Raw genomic sequence first — 7,233 nt, forward strand, 5'->3', positions numbered from 1 at the left:
TTGACGGCTCGGCAGTCAGCACGCACCCATGACCCTTGGCACGTCACAGGAAACAGCAAAAGGCTGACAGGCTGGTGTCTACGTGTTGTTTAGCGTCAGACAAGTATAATACAGTTAGTGGCCCATGAAAGTCACATGGCATTTAATCCACTCACACACACACACACACACACACACACACAGATGAACGGAAGATCAATGGTTGGCCGCATATATACGAATATATACATTTTTTACATTTTTAGTTAAAAGCAGCAGAGATGCTAAAGTAAAACAAGACATTAGGAGAACCCTCCATAGCAAGGGTGGCGAACGAGAAGTTCGTCCAACACGTGACGTCAGGGCCTAGCAGGTGTCAAGGTGACGGCAGACGGCAGCCAGCGGCAGACTCTGGGGCATGAGGTACCGCACAGTGCAGCATGCAGCATGAGGGGCAATAGTGTTCACTATGTACTCACTGTGAGGGATGAATTGAAATGCAATGTGAAGTAACTTAACTTAGAGATTACTAAAGTATGTACGTACGAGTGATTGAACAATTCACCCAGAGATGTGCCCTTGACTAACGTATAATTTTACCATTAGTTTTGTTGGCACACTTCAGTAACAAATGGTCATTGTATGTACCTTATGTTCCTTCCAGAGTTTGGTGGCTGTGTGTGTGTGTGTGTGTGTGTGTGTTGGGTAATATGTATTTTATTGTTACTGACTGTTGGTGTTTAGCGACGGCGTGGTGGTGATATGCTCCTGCGTGATTGATGGTGATGGCTCACTGTGAGGCTTACGCATTCCAGAACTGTTATTGATGAGTGGGTGATGAATTGTGTAGAAGTGGTGGTGGTGGTGGTGGTGGTTGTGATAACGAGGAGTTAACCACTTCATACTCATTCTTGTTACTATTTGATGATTTTAATAAAGCTTCAGAAATTTACGTGCAGATTAGAATAGTAAAGACTGGACCATTAATCTTTTGACCTCCTTAGACCCTTCCTAATGGCAATGAAATCGTCTAATTACACTCAAAACTCTAGGTAATAATGTGTTCCAGTAATTTAAAGATCAGAGATTAGCTCCTGGAATCAACAAAGGAGTCAGCGCCTGTGCATGAAGGAAGGGAGGTGGAAGACGTGGTAGAAAACAACTAATTATGGACGTGCTCTGCGTGAGGGAAGTGTAGGAGTGGAGGCGCCGATAATGCTAACATACGCCGTCAAATTGTAAAGAAATGTCCGCGGTACATCATGACGCAGAGACTAGACTGTCACACACACACACACACACACACACACACACATCCCTTAGTGTAGTGGTTAGCACGCTCATCTCACAATCGAGAAGGCCCGGGTTCGAATCCCGGGAAGCGGTGAGGTAAATGGGAAAGCTTAAGTGTAACCCCTGTTCACCTAGCGGTAAAATAGTAGTGATGTAACTCGAGGGATTGTTGCCTCGCTTTCCCGGTGTGTGGAGTGTGTTGTAGTCTCAGTCCTACCCGAAGATCGGTCTATGAGCTCTGAGCTCGCTCCGTAATGGGGATGACTGGCAGACGACCGTGGTGAATTACACACACACACAAACACACACACACACACACACACGTGTGTATTATGGCTATTCTTATCAAGGCATGCTGTGAATGTATCATTAAGCTTTATTTTCCTCCTGGAATAATGGACTGGACTGAGATATTTGCTGCATCAGTGAATCAGAGAAATCGTGGCACTTATGTAATCTTTGAATGAGAAGACTAAATAATGATAGATACTCCCTCCCGTTGTGAGGAGGAGGAGGAGCAGCAGCAGCGCCTTCCCTCAGGCCGGCAAAATGTAGTCGAAGTAATGAATGGTCAGTTACCAAAACCTGCTAATATAATCTAAAGTGAAGATAGCTGAAGGCCAAATCGACCGCAAATTGTTGAGGTCACTGCCAAGGACAGTCTTTCATAGTTCATGTTAGCGATCAGGCTTGACCCGATGTCACGCATCTTCGTCTAACACACCCCAAGTAACGACACACTCGCCCATAACTGACACATTAAAGACAACCACTTCATCACACTCTGAGCTAGCTTATCTGCTTCCTTCACCGCTGCCTCTCGCGGCGTGAGAGATAGCAGCACTGAGAAGGACAACAGCTCGTTACGTCGTTCAGGAAATTAAAGCAAATTGCTATACAATTGAACTATCATCTGGACGAAAAATAATGGTTTATAAGTACATCGTGAAATTTTTTTAGGAGCAGGTATCTGTCTCACCACCCGTGCTGAGTGGCGCCACCCGCCTCGTGACATAATTAGCTGCTGAGATCATCATAGCATTCAGGCTGTCACTTCCTGATTTCGCTATGGATAATTACAAATATTATGCATGTCTCTTGCATACATGTATATTGAAAAAGTAATAATGATAATGATAATAATGATAATAATAATAATAATAATAATAATAATAATAATAATGATAATAATAATAATGATAATAATAATAGTAAAATTGAAAATAATAATTATTGTGACTATATATATATATATATATATATATATATATATATATATATATATATATATATATATATATATATATATATATATATATATATATATATATATATATATATATATATATATATATATATATATATATATATATATATATATATATATATATATATATATATATATATATATATATATATATATATATATATATATATATATATATATATATATATATATATATATATATATATATATATATATATATATATATATATATATATATATATATATATATATATATATTAATATTTATCTATTCATATATCTATTATAATTAGACTGCCTAGTTAACAATGGTTATAGAACGATGATAACAGTTATTAAGTGTTTTTTATAGCAAATAAGGAGGAGGAGGAGGAGGAGGAGGAGGAGAAGGTGGTGGTGAAGTGGAAAGCAGGGAAACATCTGCTTCTCATTTGTGGTCGGCAGTGCGCGAAGGTAAGACGCGCTTCCTGACGGGGCAGTGATCAAGGTTGGTGTGTTGGTTTTATGTCAGCCCTTCTTCGGGAATTCGTGTTGGTTGGGAAAGATAGGTTTTGTGGTAGTTCGGTGTGATACCGAGGGTGTGTGGTGGTGGTTTGGTGTAATTCAGAGGGTGTATGGTGGTGTTGGTGGTGGTTTGCTGTAATTCAGAGGTGGTGGTGGTGGTGGTGGTTGTTTGGTGTAATTCAGAGGGGGTGGTGGTGGTTGTTTGGTGTAATTCAGAGGGGGTGGAGGTGGTGGTGGGTTGTGTGTGTATGTATGTTTGTGTAATTCAGAGGGTGTGTGGTGGTTGTGGTTTGCTGTAATTCAGAGGGGGTGGTGGTGGTGGTTTGGTGTAATTCAGAGGTGGTGGTGGTGGTGGTGGTGGTTTGGTGTAATTCAGAGGTGGTGGTGGTGGTGGGTTGTGTGTGTATGTATGTTTGTGTAATTCAGAGGGTTTGTGGTGGTTGTGGTTTGGTGTAATTCGGAGGGGTGGTGGTGGTGGTGGTGGTTGTGGTTTGCTGTAATTCAGAGGGGGTGGTGGTGGTGGTGGTTTGGTGTAATTCAGAGGGGTGGTGGTGGTGGTGGTTTGGTGTAATTCAGAGGGTGTGGTGGTGGTGGTGAGTTTGGCGTAATTCAGAGGGTGTGGTGGTGGTGGTGGTTTGTGTGTGTATGTATGTTTGTGTAATTTAGAGGATGTGTGGTGGTGGTGATGGTGGTTTGGTGCAATTCAGAGGGTGTGGTGGTGGTGGTGGTGGTGGTTTGGTGCAATTCAGAGGGTGTGGTGGTGGTTTGGTGCAATTCAGAGGGTGTGGTGGTGGTTTGGTGCAATTCAGAGGGTGTGGTAGTGGTTTGGTGCAATTCAGAGGGTGTGGTAGTGGTGAGTTTGGCGTAATTCCGAGGGTGTGGTGGTGGTGGTGGTGGTGGTGAGTGGCGTTATTCAAAGGGTGCGTGCTGGTGTTGGTGCTGGTGCTGCTGCTGCTGCTGCTGCTGCTGCTGCTGCTGCTGCTGCTGCTGCTGCTGCTGCTGAGTTTGGCGTAATTCAGAGGGTGAATGGCGGTGGTGGTGGTTGTTCAGCTGCTGCTGCTGCTGCTGCTGCTGAGTTTGGCGTAATTCAGAGGATGCATGGTGGTAGTGGTGGTGGTGGTGAGTTTGGAGGGTGTATGGTGATGGTGGTGAGTTTGGCGTAATTCAGAGGATGCATGGTGGTGGTGGTGGTGGTGGTGGTGGTGGTGGAGTTTGGCGTAATTCAGAGGGTGTATGGTGGTGGTGGTGGTGGTGGTGGTGAGTTTGGCGTAATTCAGAGGGTGTGTGGCGGTGACGGCGGCGGCGGCGAGGAAGAGTTTGGAGTAATTCATAGGGTGTGGTGGCGGTTGTTGGTACTGGTGGTGTAATCCAGACTTGGTGGTGGTGAGTTTGGTGTAATTCAGAGGGTGTGGTTGTGTTGAGTTAGAATTACATCTGTTGTGTGGTGGTGACTTGGGTGTGATCCAATTAAACCATTCTCTCGGCACTGGTTGGAGTAAGGGATGGGAGTTGGAGTGTTCCCTGCCGTGTTTTGGAGCGAGGGGATGTGTTGCTTGAGATGGATGCTGGTCAGTGAAAGGAAAGATGTTATGCGTCTTGTGGCACTAAAAGTTAAACGTAGTGTTCAGTGTTCTATTTGAGAACCATAATGTGTAAATAGGATAGGGGTTTGTGTAAACGGGATAGGGATTTATAGGTAACTGCAGCAGCTGTTCACAATTCTTCGTCTCTGCTGGTCAGTGAAAAAAGATGTTAATGCATCTTGTGGCACTAAGTTAAACGTAGTGTTCGGTGTTCTATTTGAGAACCATAATGTGTAAATAGGATAGGGATTTGTGTAAACGGGATAGGGATTTATTGGTAACTGCAGCAGCTTTTCACAATTCTTCGTCTCGGCTTATCCACTCCAGGGCTTACCGTGACGGCTTCAATGCTCAGAGGTCCAAGGTCTTACTGCGCTACTGTTCTGCCTAGTATCTCTGGTTCTCCTTATATATTATTACGTAGCTGTGGTGAAGCTGTGCACATTTGTAATTGAATCAAGCTTCGAACTTTGCTGTTATTACTTGAGTTTCAGTTGATATTTCTGTAGTATGTTTTGCGATTTTTCTCTAGTATGTTTTGCGATTTTTCTGTATTATGTGTTGCTTTTTTGTCTAGGTTTAGTTTTCAAAACTTAAAAAAAATATTTACTTGCATTTTTACTCAATAGAACTATTGTGTGGGAACGACACAGCGGATGCGACAACCGAGGACTGAGCGCATGGACTGGATGACGATCCCGATGCTTCAAAGGCGGCAAAGCAGTGAGTGTCGGAAGTATTGTTATCCTTGTCTTGTGGTGCTATCACACAATAGGTGTAAGTACTTGTGGTATACGCATACAGTAGTTATATACCAAACTAAAACTACTTAAAATGCTCTCACCGCAGTAAACGTCTCGCCTCTGCCTCTCATCTCTCCACAGTCAAGCCATCTGGAGCAATCAGCCAGGTGCTGCCTTGCTCACCACCTCCATGGGCCAATATCGGAGCACCACCTCCCTTACAACCTTGGATATGGTAACACACCTGAATGATGTCGCCAACGACCACCTCTGCCTGGAACGCACTATACTCGCTGGTCACTTGCACCGTCCACGTCTATCTCGGGATCGCTTCTGCCCTTGGTGTACAATTATTCCTGAGACCATCCAGCATTTCCTCCTCCACTGCCCATGTTTCCACTCCCACCGCACTGCATTACGCTCCCAGCTCACAACTCGACTCGCGCAGCCTCAAGGGTCCACCCCTCCCGTCAACCTGCCTACCACCAACCTACTATGCATTCTTGAAGACGGCCAGGTACCGTGCCAGTGATACCCACACAGAACTACCACAAGGCTCATAAAGTTCTATAGATCATCGCAACAACTAGCAAACAATGCTTAAATAACGACACAGGGTTAGTGTCTTCACACCACAAGGCGGAAGACGCAGGAGGGGTGGACAACTGGAAAAAAAAGTGAGGCGTTAGGTTTGTCATGGCCCCTCTACAGTGTGTGTGTGTGTGTGTGTGTGTGTGAAGGTAAGACGTGATTTTAATTTTCATTGTAAGATTTTGTTCCCTGTATTTTTTTATTACTTCATGGTGTTCAGGTTTGTAACAGGATTAAAAATCGGAATCCAATGATAAGCGGTATGTGTAGTAAAGCTGAAATGACAAGCGATAGCTAGTGAAGCTGTACTCTTGTTAGTTTTCTTGTAAGGCCTTCGAAGGGGTCCGTTATTAAACGTAATACGCTCATGACGGGACGCGTGTGTAGATTCGCGCAAGTCTTTCAAGGTTTAATGAGTTTTTTTCTTTATTTGCTACAGGTCATGTCACGCCTGAAAGGCGAACCCACCTGCGTGTCCTGCCAGCATCTCCAGCCTGCTGGTGGGAGGAGTATGCCGAAGAAGCAAAATCAGGGAGGAACATGAGAAAATGAGCAGATGCAAGAGGACGGCACTTGAACATGAGAAAAGGTGTAAGAGGACAACACGCGTGTATATGTGGCAGTCAGTCGTCCCTGTCATGAGTTCCTCCCTGGTAAACTACCTCGCTTCACTTTGCATCACACGTCTACTCCGTTGTTCCATGACTGGTGCTGTTGCTGTCTTGTCCTGCTATTTACTGCTTTCTTTTCTTGTGGATGTACCTACCTGTCTATGGTGTTCAGTACTTTACAATAAATGAGGAAATGGGTGTTTGTCGTTTCTTTTCTTTTAGTTCAAAAGAAATTTGTTCCAAATATTTGACAATGAGTAATGATAACTGGCTCCTGTAAATGTTTTCCATTAGTATGACCTAATCAGGAAGGAATGAAAACGGTAACGGTAACAAAAATGTGGATGGAATCAAATGATACAAACATACATTCCGGAATTTATTAGAACACACTATGGGGAAAACGTTAATAAAGAAAATGAAAATGGACGCCATTACGGACGGTCCAGAGCCAAAAATAGCCAGAACGGGGAAAAAAAAAGCGAAAACAAATTCGAAAAACGAGCTAAAAAAATAAATGAAAAAAAAAAAACTTAAAATCGAAGCAAAACAAATTGAGCTAAGAAAGCGAAAAAGTAGCCCAGAAAAGGCGCCAAATTTGCCCTAAAAGCCGAAAAATAGCCCACAATTAGCTCCAAAAGCTGAAAATTCAGCAAAAAATG

At 43.4% G+C, this 7,233-nt stretch overlaps 1 long non-coding RNA gene across 4 annotated transcripts; it reads left to right on the forward strand.

Moving 5' to 3' along the window:
• The first annotated feature begins 2,905 nt into the window (after positions 1 to 2,905).
• LOC123499742 lies at positions 2,906 to 6,769 on the forward strand. Of its 4 annotated transcripts, none has more exons than XR_006673077.1 (4): positions 2,906 to 3,026; positions 5,256 to 5,349; positions 5,476 to 6,109; positions 6,400 to 6,769. It is a non-coding gene; the product is annotated as an uncharacterized LOC123499742 (long non-coding RNA). The 4 variants fall into 4 exon arrangements; XR_006673078.1 differs by having other exon boundaries at positions 5,476 to 6,046; XR_006673079.1 differs by having other exon boundaries at positions 5,511 to 6,109.
• Positions 6,770 to 7,233: the final 464 nt, after the last annotated feature.

This window comes from Portunus trituberculatus, chromosome 50 (assembly GCF_017591435.1).
Source record: "Portunus trituberculatus isolate SZX2019 chromosome 50, ASM1759143v1, whole genome shotgun sequence".
NCBI classification, from domain to species: domain Eukaryota; kingdom Metazoa; phylum Arthropoda; class Malacostraca; order Decapoda; family Portunidae; genus Portunus; species Portunus trituberculatus.